The sequence below is a fragment of the Lactuca virosa genome, chromosome 9 (genome assembly GCF_052849685.1).
Source record: "Lactuca virosa cultivar CGN04683 chromosome 9, Lactuca_virosa_CGN04683_v6, whole genome shotgun sequence".
Classification (NCBI taxonomy): Eukaryota; Viridiplantae; Streptophyta; class Magnoliopsida; order Asterales; family Asteraceae; genus Lactuca; species Lactuca virosa.
The window spans coordinates 49,092,746-49,114,901 of NC_136434.1; the positions used below are offsets into that span (position 1 = coordinate 49,092,746).

At 41.3% G+C, this 22,156-nt stretch overlaps 1 pseudogene; it reads right to left on the reverse strand.

The window, feature by feature from the left end:
* Positions 1-21,597: 21,597 nt before the first annotated feature.
* On the reverse strand, positions 21,598-21,954 carry LOC145139218 (putative mitochondrial protein AtMg00820 pseudogene; annotated as a pseudogene).
* Positions 21,955-22,156: the final 202 nt, after the last annotated feature.

Consider the following 22,156-nt stretch of genomic DNA (forward strand, 5'->3'; position numbering starts at 1 on the left):
TCTCCTTTTGATCACTTAATTAATTCCAAATTAATTCTTGATCAATACTAATTAAATAACCTTATTAATATATTAGAACTTATAATATATTAACCAACCTTAAGTGTTATTTCTCTCATTATAGTCTATCCAAATGCATGATGCCATGCAACCCAAATGGACCATGCTGGGTCGGGTCAAGTCTTACCAATTATAGTTATGGACTTAGACATTAATCCAACAACATCTAGTGTGGAAAATCCCATGATGGTCCTGGTCGAGTAGGACCTGGGTGCCACAAATGCGGCAAGGAAGGACATTATGCCAGGGACTGTAAACAGAACATGCACATCTGTTTCAATTGTAACCAGTTGGGTCACTTTAAGGCTGAATGTCCTCTCCTAAAACCAACAGGTGCAATACAGGATCCAACACCTACAACCTTGAGGATAACCGATGGACACCAAGGCAGATCTGAAGCTCCAAGGGCCAAGGGGTGAGTCGTTCATCTCACAACAGAGGAAGCCAAAGAGGCAGCTGACGTCATAGCCGGTATATTTCTAGTAAACTCCATGTCTACTTTAGTATTATTCGATTAAGGAGCAAGTCATTCTTTCGTATCACTAAAGTTTAGCAAAAGCTTTGATAACACTATAGGAGATTTAGATCATCCTATAAGAGTAGAAATACCTGAGGATCGAACAGTTAAAGCATCAATGGTTTATCATAGTTGTACCTTAAGAGTCTATGAAGATAGTTTCCAAATAAATATTATTCTCATTCTGATGCGAGAGATGAATGTAATAGTAGGTATGGACTAGCTAAACCAATTTGAGGCCTTGATCAATTGTAAGCAAAGGATAGTAAGGGTTCAGACTCTAAGTGGGGGGAGAACTTACTATCCGAGGCGAAGGTTCCAAAAGTAGTTTAACGTTTTCTTCCACCGCAAGGGCCCAGAAATACCTACAACATGGTTGTGAGGGATTTATGGCCTATGTGATCGACAATCGGGAGGAGAAGAAAAAAACCATTATAGAAGTACCAATAGTTTATGAATTCCCCGATGTATTCCCTGAGGACTTACCTGGTGTTTCTCTAGAGAGACAAGTAGAATTTATGATCAATTTAATTCTTGGTGCGACGCATGTAGCCAAGGAATCTTATCGTCTTACACCCTCCGAGATGAAGGAGTTGTCAACCAACTTCAATAGTTGATGGACAAGGGATTCATTCGACCAAGTAGTTTGCCTTGGGGGAGCACCAATTCTATTTGTTAAGAAGAAATATGGGTCACACAGAATGTGCATCGACTACAGGGATCTCAACAAACTCACAGTGAAGAGTCATTACCCACTACCTAGGATTGACGACTTGTTCGATCAACTTCAGGCAGCGTCATGGTTTTCCAAGATTGATCTACGTTTAGGATACCACCAGATGCGAGTAAGGGAGGAATATATACAAAATACGACCTTCAGAAATCGGTATGGCTACTATTAGTTTTTAGTGATGCCTTTTGGGCTCACTAATCCACCCGCGGCGTTCAAGGATTTAATGAATTGGGTGTGTAAACCTATGCTTGATCGATCGGTAATCGTGTTTATCGATGATATATTAGTTTTTTTTTTCAAAGACTCAAGAACAACATAAGGAGCACCTAAGAGAGGTACTCAAAGTTCTAAGAAATGAGAAGTTGTATGCGAAGTTCTACAAGTGCGAATTCTAGCTAGTTGAGGTACAATTCATTAGGCATCTTGTCAAACAAAATGACATTGTGGTTCACCCGGATAAGATTGAGGTAGTAATGGAGTGGGATGTTCCAACCAATCACTCTGAGATTCAGAGTTTTCTAGGATTAGCTGGATATTATAGAAGATTTATTCAAGACTTTTCCAAGATTGTGGTGCCAATGAACCGTTTAAAAAAGAAGGGTGTTGATTTTCGTTAGGGTCCTGAGCAACAATTAGCGTTGAAACGTTAAGGAAAAAGTTATGAGAGGCTCCTATATTAACCCTTCCAGAAGGTATAGATGACATGGTAGTTTATTACGATGTGTTAATCATGGGTTTCAGATCCGTCCTCATGCAGCGAGGTCGAGTAATCGCGTATGCCTCAAGACAATTGAAGCCTCACGAGGCTAACTATCCAACACATGATTCGAAGTTGGGTGAAATAGTGTTTGCTCTCAATATTTGGAGGCATTACTTGTATGGAGTTCGGTGTACCATCTACACAGACCACAAAAGCTTTAGATACCTAATAAATCAGCCAAATTTGAACATGATGCATCATCGATGGTTCGACGTAGTGAAAGACTACTACTGCGCAATCCTTTACCATCCAGGAAGGTCCAACATAGTAGCTTAAGCATTGAGTCAGAAGCAACCAACATGCCAATGAAGGGAATGTGTTTAAGAATGAATATAATCACTCTAGTGATAAAAATGATCAAGTAAGCTCAGACTGAAGCAGTCAAGGAGGAGAACCGAGAAAGCGAAAGAATTATGAGGTAAATCTCAGCTTTTGATATAGATAGTCGTGGGTTGTTAACATTGCATGACAGAGTTTGGGTTACATACACCGGTGGAACCCGACAAATACTGATGGATGAGGCGCACAAGTCCAAGTTTTTGATCCATACAAGGGCTACAAAAAGTTACATAGACCCTGTAAATAATTACTAGTGGCCTTGTATGAAAAGAGATGTAGCATGGTACGTCGAGAGGTGTATGGCTTGTCGAAAGGTCAAGGATGAACACCAGATGTCCCACGGTAAGCTACAACCTCTTGATTTCCCGATGTGGAAATGGGAGTAGATAAAAATGGACCTCATCACCAAGTTACCAGAGACTCCTTGTGGTGTAGACACTATCGGGGTGATAGTGTATATGTTAAACAAGAGTGCCCAATTTGTTCTTGTCCAGTAGAGCTCCTCGGTTGAGAAGCTAATACAAATATACGTTAAAGAAGTGATATCTCGACATAGAGTACCGGTCTTAATAATCTCGAATAGAGATGCCCGTTTCACTTCCAGGTTTTGGAGGAAGTTCCATGATGAGCTAGGTAGACGGTTACATATCAGCACATCTTATCACCCTTAAACTGATGGACAGAGTGAAAGGACGATACAAACTCGTGAGGACATGCCACATGCATGCGTACTTGATTTCGATGGGAGATGGGATACATACCTACCATTGGAAAAAGTCTCATACAACAACATATTTCACTCCAGTATTGGTAGACCTCACTTCGAGATGCTTTATGAGAGGAAATGTTGGACACCAATATGCTAGGGAGAAGTCGGTCAGAGAGTAATGGGAATTAATGATGTAGTGATCATGATGGCTGAAATTATTCAACAAGTACGTGAGAGGCTACAAATGACTTAGAGTCGTCAAAATAGTTATGCAGATCGATGAAGGTCAAATCTCGAGTTTCTAGTCGGAGACCTTATACTATTCAAGGTTTCTCCATGGAAGGGTGTCATCCAGTTCCAAAAGCGGGGAAAGTTAGGCCCTAGATATATCGGGCCTTTTCGATTTACCTTTACTATAGATTGTAATATAAGACGTTTATTATAAAATTTGAAATATAAATATATTATTTTTTAGCCAAAATAAATATCATAAACATGTATTATACGTCAATACGATTTTCGTAGATATATAGAACGATTGAATCTGACTTTGTATGAAGAAGTTATGATTCTTCGAAGTTTCGCGTTCACCCCTATATGACAAAATCTTGTCCTAAAAGGTGAATCGGAGATAGGTTACTTATTTTCTAAAGTAATCCAAACGAAATTCATAGTAATCGTAAAAGAAAAAGAATGCATATAAAGAACGCCTAAATCTGATTTCGTATGAGGAAGTTATGATTTTTCAAAGTTTCATCGTTGCAGCGTGGACACAGAAATCGAAATTCAAATCGGTTGATTCTTAGTCGAAACAATCTAACCGAGAGTTGAATATCTTGTGAATATGAACCCTTCGATATAAAGACAGTCGAGAACAGATGTCGTATGAAAGAGTTATGATTTTTATATGGGTTTTAATAGTCTATGTCCTTTAAAGATATAACTTTAAAAAATAAATTGAGAATTAGCCGACAAAGTCTAAATAAAAGTTGTAGTACTCGTCGATAGCTACGCGTGGATACAAAGAACGTTGAAAACGAAGCTCGTATAAGAAATATACGATTTTTAGAAATGTTGTGACATGTCCTCTCAGGGATGAGATGATGGATGGCAGATCCGACGTCCAAACTTTTCTAAGAACACAACACAAAGAAACCGTTAAAGGACGTCCGGGTGTTCTCTGGGGACGTCGCTCCGACGATCAAGTTAGTTTTCCGAGAGAGGTAATTTTAGGGTAATATTCGTGAGAGAGAAGATGGATCCCTTCCTTGAGACGGAAAAGATCCTTTTATACCTATTACTAACGGATCGTGGGACCTCGTCCGATGAGCGTGAGACGTGGCCTCCTCTGACTGGGAGGATCACACCCTCATTAACTAACTGTCTGGTGACGTCAGTTCTGGGCATCACCTAAGCTTTCTGTCACGTCCTGATTGGTCGTGAGTGAATGAGAAGATCGCGGGGGATATTCGTACCTCGTGGGGGGAAACGAACTGCCACCCCGGTGCTAGACTACCTTGGCCAAGATCGGGCCTTGGCCAAAGTCCTGACGAGATAACGTCTCGTTTATGATTTCCGTTACATTTAACGTGACCGTTCATGGTAACGTAACAAGTCCCTTAGACCAGTAGGCTTCTGCGTTCGTGACGTAGCAGAGTTGTTCTGGGCTACTCACAGGCACGTGGCGGGTTGCTATTGGCATCTTATGTAATTGGCAGGGAGAAATCGCCGTTGTTTGGCGGTTTCATCATGAAAACGGTTCGCTGCCCCTATTGTGGTATTTAAGGCTATGTTCCTCCTTGCGTTTCCTTCTTACCTTCTACTTGTATCTCTTTGACTTCTTTTTCTTGAGAAAAAAACCCTTTCAACCCCTTCTTCATATTTTTTCATGGCTACCACTCGCGCTTTGGGGAGAGATCTTATCACCGAAGAATGGGAGTCTTTTGAGTTCCGATTCGGGTTCGTTCCCGAACACGGAGTGCAAATCCCCCTACCCGATGCTTCACTTTACAGTCCGCCTGAGGGCAAAGTCGGCACCCAATCGCTTTGTTCGAGGCAGGTCTGTGCTTGCCCACCACTGATTTCTTCAACCTGATCATCCAGGAATACGAGTTTTTGGTGAGAGAGTTGACCCCTATCACTATAAACAAGATAGTTGGTTTTGAACTCCTCTACCGTGCCCTAGGCTGCCTGCCGATTATTCCGGCTTTCAAGCACTTCTTCAATGCCTCTACTCAGTCGGGGACTCGAACCCTCTCTCGTCGGCGGGGAGTCCCTACTCTGATCCACGATAAGAAATCTAAGAAGAACTCGCAGGAGAAGTTCTTGTGGGTGAACAACGATCTCGTGGTGCTCAGTTACCCGAGGGCTAAGATGTATGTCAACTGTGCCCCGACACTTTTTGGTGTTGACAAGGAACTGGCTGATGTCCTTAAGAAGATCAGCTTGGAGGGCTCGCGGAAAGATGCCCGAGTTTTTCGTTGAGAAAGAGAGTATTTCTCTTGCTCCTCCCCCCCCCCCTTTTGAAAATTTGGCAGAGTACGTTTAAATCAACATTCTATTTTATCGTCGTTATCTTTTGTTTTGTTGCCAGCTGTGGAGGAAGTTTTTTCTTTAGATAGAGCTCTTCAGGGTCTGTTCGACGATGAACTTCAGTGCCATGACGTTGATCTTGTGGAGGCTCTTCCACCTCCTGTTTCTGGACGAGGAATCAAGGCAACTGTCAGTTCTGACAGCGCCACCGGCGCCGACGAGGATCTAGATCTGCAGGACATTGTTGTCACTGGTGTTTCTCAGAAGGATCCTATACCTTCCGGGTCCCCGAGGAGTCTTCACCGTGTCAAGAGGCATTTTGCTTTCCTGGAAGCCTCTTCCGGTCGTTGAACTGAGTCAGCCAGCAATGGGCCTTCTCTTCGTAAGAAACGTAATGTGAGTTTCTTACTGGAGGGTACCAAGGATTCCAATCGTGCCCCCGATGAAGGTCCTCTGAAACTGCCAGAGGGGGCACAAACTAGGGCGACTGAACCACCTTGTCATATGGGAGAAAAAAGCATCAAGAAAACTAGCACTGTTCCCACAACTGGGGGAGCCGAGGCGGAGACTGGGTCTTCGCCTCCCCATGGTCTTGCCTCAACCTCTTCTGGTAAAACCGCAACCATCCCCCTTCTGGTGGGTCCTCATATGGATGCCTATAAGCCAGCTTGGAGACTAACTGCCTAATATCTTGTCTCCGATCACGACACCGCTCTCGAGTGGTGTCAGCACGTGTTTCCTCCTGCTACCACTGAGGCCCTAACTGTCCTTTCAGATGAGCACATGGCTGACGGCTTGCGCTACGCTGCCGCCCAAGTGTCATCTTATTTGGTCATGGACACTGAACGTATCTCCGAAATGGAGACCCTCAAGTCTGATTCTAACAGGAGGGGTATTGAATGCGAAGAGCTGAAAGCCCAGGTAGCGAAGTTAGAAGCCGAGAAGAGCAGGAGGGAGGCTAAGCAGGAGGCAACACTGCTCGAGAGGGCAAGCTTGGCGGATCAAGTGGTGAAGCTGGAGGAAGAGGTGGGGCGCCTGAACGATCATGTGGGGGCCCTGACTTTGGAGAAATCCGGTCTGAGTGGGCGGACAGTGGAACTGGAGGTTGATTTGGTTGCTGAGAGCGCCGCAAGGGGAGCGCTGGAAAAGGATATTTCTTGGATCCTTAGTGACGGGCTCAGCTAGGTGGTGGACAGGGTAATCGAGAGACCCAGATTCTCCAGGGTTTGGTTCAGGTGCGGGTGGCTTGTGTGGCGGCGGGGGCGGATCAGGGGAGGAGGGCTGCTAAGGAGCTGGTGATCGCCGGGGAGTTTAGCCCCGAGGTTGAGGTGGACGTGGCCACCAAGGTTCACGAGATGGAAGATGCCCCGACTGCTTTTACTGAATCAGACTTTGCTGGCTATCTTCATGTGGGTGATCTGGATATGGCCGTGCTTCGTGACCTTTGCCGAGATGCTCAGAGCGATGGATCGGGCCCTGGCCCAAGCTCTTCCCCTAGTTATGGTAACACCCTCGCCCACAAGTAGTGATGTTTCTTTGATTTGTTGTTATGTAATATCAGTGAACAATTTTTCTATTTCTTGTTTTATCATTTTTTGTCTTTGCTGCCCTCAGGGGTGGCCTGAAAGTCCGGGAGTCCGGCAACCTGACAATTTCTACTTTATATTCGTGGGTATGAATGTTTGTTGTTACCACACATATTCTCTTGTTTGGTTGCTTCATGTATGGTTTATGTTGGCCATCACATGGTATTTACGCAGGGTTTGCTTGCACCCCTGGTTTGAGTTCTATTATTGGTGAAGTCTTTGTGCTTTAGTAAAGCTGGTCTTTGAGAAATTTGTTATAATTTGCTGCTTAAAGACCCTAGGTTTAGCCAAGATCGTCATCTTGAGGCTCACCCAATTTTGTTTTTCTCATTAGCCGAAGGTTATGACTCTTCTACACTTATATCACATGTTCTTTCGTATGTTTGCTATAATGTAACTGATGAACATGTTTTGGGGGAAAGGTTATGAGCCTTTTCAATGAAACCCACTGGCTGCCTCCTTGTAACGATTTCGCTTGTGTGACGTTGGATGATAAGTCCTTGTGTGACGTTGGATGATCAGTCCTAGATCAGTCTTTTGCTACAATATTTTTTATTTGCCATGTTTTCAAAAATCGACTATGAAGAGGGATGTCGTAATCATAATCGAATTTGAGAATGCAATATATATAGAATTTCCTTATGTTGAACCATTCCAACATAATATCCATATATATATATATATATATATATATATATATATATATATATATATATATATATATATCCTTGACTAAAGATGATTGAAATCTCAATTAAACTTTTTAGGATTGAAATGAAGTATAATCTCCTATCCCTTAATTATAGCAAAACAACCTTTTCCAAGTGAAACTCTTGTTTTCTATAATTAACAATACTCATCATAATTGATTATGCTCCCACTAGCATAATAATTATTTAGCACAACAATTATGCTCCCACTAGCTTTGACATGTACTCAGAAATCGACTTCTAGAAATCAATACTTTATTGACTTTCATCACCAAAGTTCAGACTTCTTATACGAGATGCTTCGAAAAAATAACTTTATCTAAGCTTCTCAGACTCATACATCTTTCTTTAGATAGCCCACATGTGTGTCTAAACAATTATGAAGAGGGATGCCGTAATCATAATGTTTAGACCTGTTTGCCATTTCTCACAAGTCCATGTTAATGCGCCGGTTAACCACACACGCTCCACTAACGACTTTGAGAATGCAAACATCACAATTGCTATCTACTTAGTGAAAGCGTTTCCTCACCATCATTTTCATGAATCAGAGAGAAACTTTATGACACTTAGATTTTATAGTGTAAGAGTTTCTATCCATGTGAATTTGTCAAAACCATAATCACAAGACAAGGTTAGTGACAAATTCAACCTTATATGGATTGAACTTGTTCAATCTTAATTTCTTGTCACCTGGTAGCACAAGGGCCTACCATTACTTCCATGTTTTTATGCAACCATTGAGAACTTTCAGAACTCATATGCAAAGCCAATTTTAACTGGAATGGGCATAGAAATATGATATGTTAACACGATAGGTTACAAACCTCAAGTCGTGGGCTAGTGATTAATAAATATCTTGATTAGTTCTTGAACCTATCTTAAGATCTTTTAGACTCCCACTGTCCTCTTGACATATAAGACTCTCTTGCCAAATATTCAAGAGATAGTGTGGATTCTTTTACAAACACTTCACATAATTGGCCTTAGTTGGTCTTTGTTTTATCCAAAACATCACAATTTACCAATTTTAAATGTACAAGAGTAAAAAAAACATTTTACTCTACATTTGACAAGTGTTTTAAACCTTTCTTAATATTATGTCACTCAAGGCTCAATCTTGGAGTATGACTCTAAGAGTTGTTTTGGAACGAAGTATGATTCATCTTTTTGATTTTAATCATTCCAACAATTCATGAATCCTCTTCTTAGCCGTAAAATGCACTAAGATGTCCTTAGAGGATGAATTGTGACATGGTTTCTTAATCATTAAGATGATCATAAAACAAGATACTAAAGTACTCTCCCATCTTTTCAGATTTGAGAAACCTTTTATCTTTCTGCCCAATTTGATTCTTCCCATTCGTCCTGCCATACATTGAAACTTTTCCAATGTTTCAGAATTGTACTACAACTTGTAGGTACAACCATATTTACTTAAACTTTAGTAAATCATGACGAATAGTCTTATCGATCTTGTGGTGGACCTTGACCAGCACACACCCAGTGTATCTAATTCCTTAGTCCTTCAATTGACTCACATATGCATGTGATCAATGAATTAGTCTCAATTTTACAAAGATGAAAATTCTCATTCATCATACAATACAGCTTGTATGATTCCAAGTTTCTGTCCAATTGAAGCTTGGGTGATGAGAACCTTTCCTCATTTGGTAAATTCAGACACAACCACAAATGAGAGAATCAAACTCATATTTCCATTATTGCTAGAAACATACAAACATCAATTTTCCATAAATGCCATTGCAAGGAGATATAAAATAAAGTAAAACAAAATTTTATTTATTCATAAAATGCGGAAAAACTTTTCCTTACAATGCAACTTTAAATGGAAACTATGCTATTACATATTTCCTAGAAATCTATCATAACTTCTAAGTAGTAGCTCAAGAATCTGATCTTCGAACCATACGATAGAAATCCATCTTCGTGATCAGATTCAGCACACTCTTCTTTTAACCTTCCTTTTGCTCGATCCTGCTAAACATCAAGATGCAACCTAGTCACATCATGTAATAAGAATCAACAATTAGGAACTTTAACAAAGTTAGATAGTGGACTTACCTGAAGCCGAGTCAAACATTTTGTCTCTACTTGCTTTCAAATATTTCAGGTATTCAGGGCAGCTTCGCTTCCAATGTCCCTTCTCATGACAATAAAAACATATAGACTCTTTGGGAATGGTACACGAGATAATCACAGACTTAGCCTTTCCCTTTACCTTTTGGTCAACCGGGTTGACCAAGGCCGATCCCTTTCCATTGGGAAGAGAAAGCTTTTCTGGACTTCCAATGTTACCATTGTCCATGTCCATGGAAGTTTGAGAATTAGACCTTCCATCAATATTTGCTTGACCATTGCGCCAAATCATTGCTGACTCAGCAGCAACAAGCAAATAAGAAAGATCTATTAGGGTTATGTCAGGATCTGTCATATGGTAGTCTTTAATAAACTCACTATACGACTCAGGAAGTGACTGAAGAACCCAGTCAACAGCGAACTTCCTTGAAATAACAGCACCCAACATTCTCAGCCTGTCAATGTGTGACTTCATTCCTAAGACATGAGTGCACATAGGTCTTCCATCTTTTTGTTTCATTTCTAGTAGAGCTTGAGTGATCTTGAACCTTTCAAGTCTTCGGGCTTGTGGGTCAGGGAGAATAAATGGAGGAGGTGGAGGAAGTGAAGCATGATGTTGAGGGACATCATCTTCAAGATGAAAGTTTGTTCCAAGAGATTTGGGAAGATCATAGTTGTATGAACCAGACATCTACAATGGGAGAAAATCAAGTTAGTTGATTCAAGTCCTTAATATAACACCCAATATGGAATATTAAGGCTAGGACCCAACACAATATTTTATAACTTGGAAGAGGGATCCCGTAATCCAAGCTATAAAATATTTGAAGGTAGGTGAATGACGATTCACCAATTTCCACCATAAAAAACGAAATGAATTATTAGGTTTTAATTGGATTTCAAATTCCTAGATTCTTTTGAGATTCATTGAACTTTTCAATGGCATGTTTCAATCTCGATTGTGCCCTCTCAAGTTTTGTGACTGGGATGCCGAGGATCACAAAACAAGGTGTGAATAACCATGCAAACTCACTTGGTACCCTTAATATTATCACCTAATCGATGTGTCGGTTAACCACACACGCTCCACCGATCTATGATAAACATTAAGTCGCCCTTCGTGATCCTTACTAGTCCAAGTTAGTGTGCCGGTTAACCACACACGCTCCACCAACGACTTGGTAAGGTACAAAGTGTGAATTTCATGGGTTAGCACCATATTCACATTTTCCTAAAGTAACTAAGATTGGGAATTTATAAAAATATTTAGTTACTTTATAATCATTATACTTTTAATGAGAACTAAAGTCATTGTCTTACCCGTTCGGCTAACGACCCTCCACCGATCAAGGAAGCGGTGGGTGAGAGTGGACACCCATTAAGTTGCCATTTTATAGGCAACAACCTTATACCCCCCTTATAGACCGACTTCGTGAATGAGGCCTACTAACGGTAAAACGACTTGATCTTATACATATATATAATAATTAACCATTAATGTTATAAATAGTATAAGTGTTGAATTTTAACTTTTAAAACTCTAGGGTATGGAATTAAAGTTTGTGTGCGACTTTACAAATTCCAAAACTTGAGGGCAAGTTTTGAACAATTCAAAAACTTTTGGATATTCATAACTTATGAGTTTTAATTAAGTGTTTTAAAACTTTTAATGAAGAGACTCTTGGATATCCATAACTTGAGGACAAGTTATGGAGTCCATAAAAGCATTTATTAGAAAACTCTTCAAGAAAATGTAACTTATGACTTCTTAAAAAAACATTTAAAAGAAAAACTTTTGGAATTCCATAACTTGAGGACAAATTATGAATTACATTAAAACACATTAAGATCAAGAATTAACTAACAAACAATTTGCAAATAATTCCTATGATCTAACAAAACTCATATGAACATGAACATCCACATCAACAATTTCAAGAATCATATGAACACATATAAAAACTTGGAATTTTGATATTAGCCTTGAAATTGGTTTACCACAATCATTACCACATCAAAAACAGGTTTTATAAGTCCAAAACAGTTTAAGGTAATGATTCTACCAATTCCAGCACAAAATCTCGAAAATCTGCACTCAGGCCTGCCAACTCGTCGAGTGCATGAACTGACTCGGCGAGTTGGTTGAATATATGCATGGAACTCGGCGAGTTCCATGAGGGACTCGGCGAGTCAGCCGCAGAATGCAGTTTTTCGACATTTTTCAGCTATTTGCATCAACTATTCAAGAAAACAAGCCTAGGCTATGATACCACTGTTGGGTTTTGAGCATTCTAACACTCCTAAGTGTACATGCAACCCTAATAAACCTTGGATCTATGTTTTCTCTAAAATACATGCAAATAATAATTTCCAAGGTTTACATCCTAACTAGCATGGCATGAAGAACTAGAATCATAAAACACTAGAAGAATGACATACCTTTTGATAGTGATTGATTGCTTGGAGTTTGAGAGCCTAGCACCAATAATGTGAATGCCTCAAGTGGAATCAAAAATCACCACAAACCTTGGAACCTTGAGAGAATAATATATGTGCTCTAGAAATTAGGCCACCACTCTTGTTCACACACAACTAGTGTCATTTCAAGCATCATAAGCTCCTTTATATAGTGTGGAGGATTAGGGTTACATCCATGTAAACCCTAATACCCATGACTCTTCCTTTCCAAGGATCCATGGGTTAAAAGCTCCATGGACTATCCATGGATTCCCATGCATGCCAAGCCCATTCCAAATGAGTATTAGCCCACACTACATAAAATACAAGAGCCCATATTTAATTAGTCACCTTTTTGATCACCAAATTAATTCTAAATTAATTTATGACCAATACTAATTAAATAATATGATTTAATATTAATATATTATAACTTATAATATATTAATAAAGCATGAACATACTATTCTCAAAAGATTATCCAAACAAATTGTTCGGGTGAAGTGCAACCCAAATGGACCATGCCGGGTCGGGTCAAGTACATCTCAAATATTGTTACGGACTTAGACACCTTATCCAACACTTCCCACGTGACACTGAGTTTCCCCAATGGTTTTGCATGACTAGACTCGTTCTTTCTTAGCACCTATTCTAGAACTTTAAAGTTTTTAACCCGGACTTGGCGGTTGTAATAGTTCTCAGCTCATGATTTGTACAGTGCTTGGCGCAGCTGTGCCGCCTCATATTTTTCGTCGAGCATGTCCACGTCCTGGCGTCGCCCTTCTTCATTGGATGCTTCCTCAAAACTCTCTGTTCGTAGGGAGCCGGCCACTATTTCCAATAGGAGGACCGCTTCCGTCCCGTAGGTTAGACTAAATGGCGTTTCTCCCATGTTTGACCTTGCTATGGTACGATAGGACCACAACACTGTCGGGAGTTCATCCACCCAGGCGGACTTTGATCTGAGTAGCCTTTTCTTCAAACCATTAACTATGGTTTTGTTTGATATTTCGGTTTGCCCATTGGCCTGAGGTTGCGCCACTGACGTGAACCGTCGATGAATTTCTTTGTCTTCGCACCACTCTTTGAAGGGACTTCCTTCAAATTGTGTGTCGTTATCGCTTATGAGGATTCTGGGTGTGCCAAACGGGCCAAGATGTTCTTGGTCATGAATTTTATCATTTGTTTGCCAGTGATGGTGGCCAGTGGTTCTGCCTCTATCAACTTCGTGAAATAATCCACGACCACTAGAAAAATTTTCACACCCCCTGGCGCTGGTGGGAAAGGTCCCACCATGTCAATTCCCCATTGGTGGAAGGGTCGGGGGCTGGTGATGCTGGTCAACGGCATGGCCGGTTGATTTTGGAAAGGAGCGAATGCCTGGCATTCCTTCATTTCTTGGTTAGGGCTGCAGTGTCGTTGTACACGCCTGGCCAATATACCCCTAGGCAGAGTATTTTTCCTGTGAGTGCTCGAGCGCCTTCATGTGCCGCCGCACCCCCCGAATGACTTTCTTCTAGGAATGTCTGCCCCTCTTCCTTGGAGATGTACTTTAGCCATGGGCTGAGATACCCTCTTCGGTATAGTTTCTTATCCCTGATTGCAAAATGTGATGCACTGATCTTGACTTTTCTTGCCTCCTCGGGGTTATCCGGTAGCACGCCATGACGCAAGTAATCGACATACGGTTTGGTCCATTCCGGTGCAGTCGATACTGTATTGACCTTTTGCTTATTGATACTTCTCTCCGGGAGCACTTTGACTAGCACTTTCTTTGTTAAGTGATCATAGGAAGTTGAGGCTAACTTGCTGAGAGCGTCCTCCCTTGCATTCTTTCCCCGTGAGATTTGTTTTATGGAAAAGATTTTGAACGTGTTGGTTAGACTTCAGACTGCATCTAGGTATTTCTGCATCCTTGATTCTTTAGCCTCGTACGTTCCATTTATATGGTTTGTGATAAGTAGTGAATCACTGAGGGCTTCTAATTGCTTTGCGCTAAGCTCCTTGGCGAGCCTCAGACCTGCTAGGAGTGCCTCATACTCTGCCTCGTTGTTGGATACTTGAAAGTTGAATCGCAATGCGTAAGTGATCTCTTCGCCTTTGAGGTTTTGAAGGATCAGGCCCACGCCTGAGCCTTCCTTACTTGACGCGTCATCGGTGTACAGCTTCCAGAGTTCCTTACCGACTTCAGGCTCGAGTGGATCAGTGGAGATTGTCGTTGGCACTCCCTTGATGGTATCTGGGATTTCGACCAGGAAGTTTGCAAGAGCCTGGGCTTTGATGCTGGTTCTGGGGTGGTATTGGATGTCGTGTTCACCCAACTCTATGGCCCATTTGGCCAGGCGTCCAGACTTTTCCGGCCTTAGTAGCACTTGCTTTATCGGGTAACTAGTCAGAACATCCACCTTGTGGGCTTGGAAATATCTCCATAGTCGCCTGACTGCGTAAACCAGGGTGAGGACCAGCTTTTCCAAGGCCGTGTAATTTACTTCTAGCCCTTGCAGGGCCCTGCAAACAAAATGAATGGGGATCTGCTTGCCTTCTCTCTTCACTGCTAGGTTAGAGGAGATGGCCTCTTCAGACGCTGCTAAGTACATCTGTAGTGTCTCCCCTGGGAGTGGGCAGGCGAGAGCCGGGAGTTGTTGTAGGGCGTCTTTCAGTTTTTGCAATGCCGCATCTGCTTCTTCTGTCCATTTAAACTGCTTTTTGTCTAAACATCCTTTGAGTGTCTGGTACAGAGGAAGTGCTTTCTCTGCAGATTTGGCAATGAACCTTCCCAACGCCGTCAACCTACCACTGATCTCCTGTACCTCCTTGAGATTGTGGGGAGCTTTCGATTCGAGGAACTCCTGTATTTTACTGGGATTAGGGAGAATCCCTTCCTTAGATACCTGATACCCAAGGAATTGCCCTTCCTCGACTCCAAAGGTGCACTTAGCTGGGTTTAACTTCATCTGCGCTTTGACTAGCGTTTTGAAGGTTTCTTCCACATCTTGGAGTAATGTTTACTCATCGCGGCTCTTGATTACCATATCGTCGACGTAGACTTCGATATTCCTACCAATTTGATTGACGAATACCTTGTCCATCAGCCTTTGATAAGTAGTGCCCTTGTTTTTGAGCCCAAATGGCATTTTCTGGTAGCAGAAGGTGTCTTTTTCTGTATGGAATGCTGTTTTCGCCTCATCTGTACCTTGTGATAACCCTTTTACGCGTCGAGGAAACAATTGAGCCGAAAACCTTCAAGCGACTGGACTTTCTGATCGATCTACGGGAGAGGGTAACAATCCTTTGGGCAAGCATTATTAAGATCTGAATAATCAATGCACATTCGCCACAACCCATTGGCTTTCTTCACCATGACAGGATTTGCTATCCACGTCGGGAACATGACCTCCCGAAGTATGCCAGCATTCACCAAGTCAGCCACTTCTGCGTTTATAGCCCTATTCTGGTCTGCTGCCTGGCCCTTTTTCTTTTGTTTAATAGGGTTTCTCCCTGGTGCGATATTAATGCTATGTTCTATAACTTGTCGATCGACGCCCGTCAGATCGGTTGGTTTCCAGGAGAAAACAGTGGAGTATTGTTTCAGGAGTGCCACCAGTCGTGCCCTGGTTTCGTCTGACAAATGAACGCCAATTAGCACGAGCTGTTCCGTATATTCCATGTTTATTTTGTGCTGCTCGGTGGAACATCCCTCTTTTGATTACTTTGGCGCTCGTACAAAGCTCGGTAGCGGCTATGATTTGGTGACACTGAAGAGCCATGGTGTTTGTGGCGAGGATCGTCGCTGATCCCTGGCGTGTGCTAAATTTAACTATGCCATGGATCGTCGATGGTACCAGGTGTAGTGAGGAGATTGCCGACCGTCCGAGCAGAATGTTGTGTTCTGCCGGATATCGGATCACAGAGAATTCGATTGTTCTTCTGATTCGATCCCTCTCATCGTGACTAACCATCGTTAAGGGCAGCCGAATTGTACCCAATGGCCACAAACTGTGTCCGGTGAAACCTATCAATGGCCCACCGGTTGGGGGCTGTAGCCCCTCCTTCCACGCATCTGGTAGTTGTCTAAAACAGTGCTCATAGAGTATATCAGAGTAACTACCATTGTCGATATATATTCGATGGATTTTTGTGTTATGAATGAATCCAGATATAAGGAGCGGATCTCGCGGATCCCAGTTCAATGGTCTGGGATCGTTGCTCGAAAAACTGATATTTAGTAGGTTTCTCGAGAGTACCTTTATTTCGTACACTGCTTGGTGAGTCGTGTTTCTCTTATGAGGATCAGAGATAGTAAGTACTTCCATGCCGTCATGCGGAGGTCCTTGCAGTAGATCGACATGCAAAGTCGTCGTCTGAGGCGATAAACCATCCGATGACAACTGCCAGAAACTACTCTGGAGTACTGGCCCCGTAGCCGGTGAGATCTGTGCCATGAGCACCTGGATTGGGGTCTATGACTTATACTCGCGGTGGTGTCCTCTGGTTATCGCCACCGGTATTTGAAACAAATCTTCTACTGCATGCGTTTGTTTTTTTGGGCTTAGATTGCCGTTTTGCGAAGAACTAGTGTCGTTAATTGGTTGTATCACTCTGAGGATACGTCCGGATAGCACGAAATGTTGTGACATGTCCTCTCAGGGATGAGATGCTGGGTGGCAGATCTGACGTCCAAAATTTTCTGAGAACACAACACAAAGAAACCGTTAAAGGATGTCCGAGTGTTCTCCCAGTACGTCGCTCCGACGATCAAGTTAGTTTTCTGAGAGTGGTAATTTTAGGGTAATATTCGTGAGAGAGAAGATGGATCCCTTCCTTGAGACAGAAAAGATCCTTTTATACCTGTTACTAACGGATCGTGGGGACCTCGTCCGATGAGCGTGAGACGTGGCCTCCTCTGACTTGGAGGATCAAGCCTTCGTTAACTAATTTCCTAGTGACGTCAGTTCTGGGCGTCCCCTAAGCTTTTTGTCACGTCCTGATTGGTCGTGAGTGAATGAGAAGACCGCGGGGGATATTCGTCCCTCGTGTGGGGAAACAAACTGCCACCCCGATGCTAGACTGCCTTGGCCAAGACCGGGCCTTGGCCAAAGTCCTAACGAGATAACGTCTCTTTTATAATTTTCGTTACATTTAACGTGACCGTTCATGGTAACGTTAACAAGAAAGTAATTAAAAATTCGTGCAACACGCATAACATTTAGAAGGTGGGACGCGACCCACCCAAATTTCGACACATGGTAGAAAACCACAAGAATGAAATAGCTATAGAGCGCAACACGCCCCTTGGTTAGGAGCGTCACTTTTCCCCAAAATGGCCTATATAGCTCATTAGCCCTCCCTCATTCCACACACTAATCTCTCTTATCTTTTTTTTTTCTCTCTCTCTCTCTCTCTAAATACGATTTTTCTGGAGTATTTTGGGAGTCTGAGGAATTACACTTTAGTGAGGCTCTGGAGTATCAGAGGGATTGGAAAGTAGAAGCTTTCGGGTCGAAGTCCTGCCTACGATCTTCTCGGTTTTCGCTAGAATTCTTGTAAGTTAAGCTGCACTTACTATATTTTAAGTGTACCTTAGATTTATATTCATAGTTGTTGTTATGAATCTATCAATAAGATCTATCAGTGGTTACAATCATAATATTGATTGATCTAATTACGAGATAGGTATCTAGAATGGGCAAGTTGGCTTGGTTGTTGGATTTCAGAAAAGCTATATGTCGAAATGATCCTGCCTCCCAAATGTTCTGCATGGCTGATCCTTATTTGATGGAACTCTCAATATTCATTAGGATTAGTGAAATATCTGGCCTTCATTACCAGATTGTCATAGGGACTAATAAGTTATATTATTATATGTTAGTACTTGTTAGGCGCGTTGCTCGCCAATTGGATTACCCAGATAGCTGTTAATCGTCTAAGAAATTATCTAGGTGAGTGTTCTCACTATATTGTATACTCCAGCATGTATCCTTTGTATGTTAGGATGTAGTTGTCCTATAGTATGCAATTAGGTAATTATACTAGTTAAGTTAGTTGTCTATTATGTTGGATTGTTTATCTGTTATATATATGTCGATATATTATGTTTAGAGTTGAGGGCGGACCAGCCTCATGCTGAAGGACAATATACAAGAGGCGGACCAACGTTATGCTGAAGGCACAAGGGCGGACCAACTATATGCCAAAGGCCAAAGGGGCAGACCAGCTTTATGCTGAAGGCCATTATGTGTATGCATTGTATATATGTTGTGGTATACAGTATATTCGGGAAACTCACTAAGCCTCAACTTACAGTTGTTGAATAACTATTTTTCAGGTTGTTCTTCCGAACGAGGGAAAGCTCATGTATGACTGTACTTGCATCAATTGCATTAATAATGTTTTCAGACTTCCGCTAAATCTATTTTATAAATAAATGTATGAAAATTATATTTTAATGATAAATGGGATGTTTAAGTTATGTTTTATATAATTTAAAAATGAAAAAAATTTATGTTGAAATTTCGGGACGTTCCACCATGATTTGGACCATGGTAGAAAATGATTATAAGACTATGATTTGGCTTATATTATTCACTTGGGGTTGAAATAGCCCAGTGATATTATGTATGGTATGTGGTATTTTAGGGAACTCACTAAGCTTTGTACTTACGATTTTATGTTTATTTTCGCATTATTGGTTTATGATTTTGACTTTGATGTTAAGAATGCACTATAATCTAATTATCTTTTGAACAAATTATTGCATGGTTTTGGTGGTTGTAAAATGAAATTTTTACTTAGTATTTTTGGGATGTTACAACATTCCAAAATAACATTTCATTTCGGACATATATTCTGAAGAAAAAAAATTCATTCTGGACACATACCTACCATATTAATATGCATCTACCACCCACCAACTAACAGTTCTCTAGTGATTGCATCTATAAAACTAGAGAAAAGTCGACTTCTATTATTGAATGGTTGTATGGTTTATAGTGTTATTGAGTTAATGATTACGCGGATTTGATATGGAAATTGACTTATGAAAAGGTGAAGGTATGTTGTTAATTTTAACTATATTGTTATCTTATACTTGAAACCTTAATGGTTATGAAAGTGAAAGTTTGCGGGCAAAATGTGTTGAATTTTAATTCCATTTGGGATTAGGTTAAGTCTATATTTATCTAATGACATGATTTTTTAGCAAAGAAAGTTTTTGGGGTAAAATTGGTTAAACAATTTAGATACAAAACCCTCCTAGGGTTTGTAGTTAGTCATTTTGGAGGAAATGGTTGTGGGCGTGCGTGTTCTTGACGGAAAATAGGGAAACCATGTGAAGTTAAGAAGGTAGTTTAAATTTTCATTTTAGGAAACATCCAAACTAAGAAATAAAAGTATTGATCTATGATTACATCACTATTTGATTGATATTAGAGGTTTTGTGAATAAATAATTAAATATCTTAGCGTTAATGGTGATATGGGATTGTAATTGTGATTGATGTTTTGTTTAGTGATAGAACAATGTTTATGGTTATTTGAATCAGTTTTTGCTTTATAAAATGCATCGATTTTAATTTCAAAGGTGATTTGAGATCTTTTGTTTGTTGAAAATGAAAAAAAAACTGAAGTTTACTCTAGTTTGGATCATTGGATACTTGGTGTGGTCATACATGGGCTTGTACTGAAAGTGTATCATTCTCATTATGAAAATAAAGAGTTATAGATGGTTATAAATACATAAATAGAGGGCCGAGAATACAAGAGCCCAACTAACACAATTATGGGCTATACAAGAGAGGATATACATATACAATAATAACATGTATGCTAACATCCCCCCCCCCCCCCCCCCCGCATTTTGAACATGAGGTTGATGAACATTCAAACTGGATCGAAACTCATGAAACAGCGTGAACGGAAGCCCATTTCCGCGTACTGAGAGGCAGAAAGAACGTGAAGAATTGGGATCGCCTCGATGGAAGCTTGATCGCGAATGAAGTGGATGTTAATATCGATGTGCTTGGTGCGTTGATATTGCACGGGGTTGGAATACATATAGACAACGTTAATGTTTTCACAATAGATGATCGTAGCCTTGGCAGGAGGATAGTGAAGCCCGCGAAGGAGGTTGCGAATCCAACACATGTCTCAACAACATCATTGGTGAATCCTCTATATTCGGCTTCGACATTGGATCAGGATATGACGCCTTGTCTCTTAGAAGACCATGAGATAAACTTGCCACCAAGAAAGACATAGTAGCCAGATGTAGACCGTCGAGTGACCGGAAAACCACCCCAGTCAGCATCAGAGTAAGCAGTGAAGGAGGAGTGAGGTGATACATGGATGTGAAGGCCATTGTCGATAGTTACCCGTATGTAATGCAATATGCATTTAAGGGCATGAAGATTGGACTCTTGAGGGTCATGCATGTATAAACAGATTTGTTGAACAACAAATGAAATGTCTGGTTTGGTGAATGTGAGATACTAAAGAGCACTTGTAAGGCTGCGAAATAATGAAGGGTCATCAACAGGTTTGCCTGTCAATTCAAGCTTATGCGAGGTTTTAGCGGGGGTGCGGCATGGGTTGTATTTGAGCTTAATGGTCCGTTTAATATTGTCGAGAACGTACTGTTATTGAGACAAGAAGAGGCCCGTAGAACTGCGTTTGGAAGAGATGCCAATAAAGTAGTTAAGAGGACCCAGATCTATCATGGCGAACTCCCGGTTAAGAAGAACAATGATATGTTGAAGAAGATGTGTATATGATCCTGTGAGAATAATGTCATCAACATATACAAGGAGGTAGGCCGTATGCTCTCCAGATCGAAATATGAACAAAGAAGGATCTGTACAGCTATGAGAGAATCCAAGTCTGGTAGCATGCTCAACAAATCAGTATTACCAAGCCCGTGGGGCATGTTTTAATCCATACAATAAACGTTTGAGAATGAAAAAGTGGTCTGGAAGCTGAGTATCTCTGAACCCGGGAGGCTGGTGCATGTAGATTGTCTCCTAGAGAGAGTCATGGATAAAAGCATTCGTCACATCAAGTTGATGAACAGGCCAATGGCTGGACACAGCTAGACTGAGAACCTAGCGAATGGTGGTCGGTTTGACAACCGGGCTAAATGTCTCATCATAATCAATATCGGGTTGTTGGTTGCGACTGTTGGCAACCAGGCGAACTTTGTACAGAGAAAGGGATCCATCATCATTCAATTTTTGTTTGAATAGCCACATAGACCAAACAATATTCACCCATTCAAGTTGCGGTACCAACTTCCAAGTGCCATTAGAAATAAGAGCATGATATTCCTCATTCATTTCTTTATGCCAGTGAGGGTCATGTAATGTCTGTAAGTAGGACTGTGGGATAGGGGACATAGAAGTGGTGTGGAGATTTAGATGGTTAATGGGCTTATGAATGCCATCTTTCCCACAAGTTGTCATGGGATGAGACCATGTGAGAAGAGGAAAATAAGTAGATTAGGTCGCAGGGGTTGGTGGGTGAGGCTGAGATGTGAAGGGAGGAGGCCGAGAATCGGTATCGACAAGAGTGGGGAACGATGCAAAAGTGGCCTCGGTTGGAGGTGGGTCAGCTGTTTCGGCTGTATGGTGAGTGCGGGAGGTGGATTTGGTAGGTATTGTGGCG